Raw genomic sequence first — 1,645 nt, 5'->3', positions numbered from 1 at the left:
TTGGCCACTCTAACTGTGAAGAAGTTCTTCCTAATGTCTAGTCTAAATCTGCTCTCTGCTAGCTTGTGGCCATTATTTCTTGTAACCCCCAGGGGTGCCTTGGTGAATAAAACCTCACCAATTCCCTTCTGTGCCCCCGTGATGAACTTATAGGCAGCCACAAGGTCGCCTCTCAACCTTCTCTTGTGGAGGCTGAAGAGGTCCAGATGCCCCAGTCTTTCCACATAAGGCTTGGCCTGCAAGCCCTTAACCATATGAGTGGCCCTTCTCTGGACCCTCTCCAGGTTATCCACATCCCTCTTGAAGTGTGATGCCCAAAACTGCACGCAGTATTCCAACTGCAGTCTGACCAGCGCCTGATAGAGGGGAAGTACTACCTCCTTGGATCTGTTCGTCATGCATCTGCTGATGCACGATAAAGTGCCATTAGCTTTTCTGATGGCTTTGTCACACTGCCGACTCATGTTCATCTTGGAGTCCACTATTAGACTTAACTGATTTGGCTCAAACTGACTCATGCAATGTCTGTCCCAGCCCCTTCCTGGTTTAACTTAAACTAGAGCCCCCAGCATCCTGGCATGCTCTCTGGGCTGGGCTGGCCCTGCCATGCTGCTACCAAGCCAGATCAGCGACAGGCAGGAGCAGGGGCTGGCCAGAGAGGAGTTTCATTCCCCGCTCCGTTGCTGCTGCACCCTCTGGCGTCTGGTGGAGGGGGATGGAAGGGACCAGAGCTGGGTCTTCCAGGTGCACCTCCCCGCCCGCCCCGGTGTTGCATCCACAGGCCAGTGTGGCCCTCGAGCCAGAGTGGGCAGGGTGAAGGGTTATTCTTTCCTCTACCCCCACTGTTCCTGGAGGACTGCAGCTGGGTCTGCCTGTCCTGACTGCTGCTGAGCAGCAGAATAAGCCCCATCCTGTCCCCTCTGCCAGATGCCAGAGGGAGGGGGAATAACTCAGGTCCTTGTCCCCTCCCAACGTGCCCTGCCACCTGGTGTATGGCCCTGCCAGGTGGGGGCTAGCTGGGAAGTGGGCTTCCCGGGCCAGCTAAGAGGTGGTGGTGGGCCCTGAGTGCAGCAGCCACCACTGCCGTGCCCCCTGCCCTGTGCAGCACCTGGGGTTGCAGCCTAACAAGCAGATGCAGGCTGGCTGGGGCAGGAGGCCATTCTGCCCCCCTCTTCTGCAGCTGCCACTGCCACCGCCACACTGCCCCATGCTGCTGGGGTACAGGGCCAGGAAGCTTCTGCTCTGCACATGGAGCTCTGACACCAGCTCCTGGATGCCTTGGAAGGTGGAAGGCTTCAGTCTGGGGGCTGCCACGAGCTCCACACACAGGGCATAAGCCACAGGGCTGAAGATTCCCCATTCTGCCCCCCTCTTCTGCAGCTGCCACTGCCACCGCCACACTGCCCCATGCTGCTGGGGTACAGGGCCAGGAAGCTTCTGCTCTGCACATGGAGCTCTGACACCAGCTCCTGGATGCCTTGGAAGGTGGAAGGCTTCAGTCTGGGGGCTGCCACGAGCTCCACACACAGGGCATAAGCCACAGGGCTGAAGATTCCTCCCCTCCCCCCACTCCCCGCCTCCACCTCCTGGAGAGGCTTAGGAGCAGCAGGGATGGGAGGGGGGGTTACTGCAGCAGGCGAGGAGA

At 59.0% G+C, this 1,645-nt stretch overlaps 1 protein-coding gene across 6 annotated transcripts in view; it reads right to left on the bottom strand.

The window, feature by feature from the left end:
• Nucleotides 1-1,645, bottom strand: part of LOC102373142 (glutathione S-transferase-like) — a 16,950-nt gene that overhangs the window by 1,074 nt on the left and 14,231 nt on the right. The window lies entirely within an intron of this gene.

This window comes from Alligator sinensis, unplaced genomic scaffold (genome assembly GCF_000455745.1).
Source record: "Alligator sinensis unplaced genomic scaffold, ASM45574v1 scaffold1012_1, whole genome shotgun sequence".
NCBI classification, from domain to species: domain Eukaryota; kingdom Metazoa; phylum Chordata; order Crocodylia; family Alligatoridae; genus Alligator; species Alligator sinensis.
Note: the sequence above shows the minus strand (reverse complement) of the source record. Positions and strands in the feature narration are given on the sequence as shown.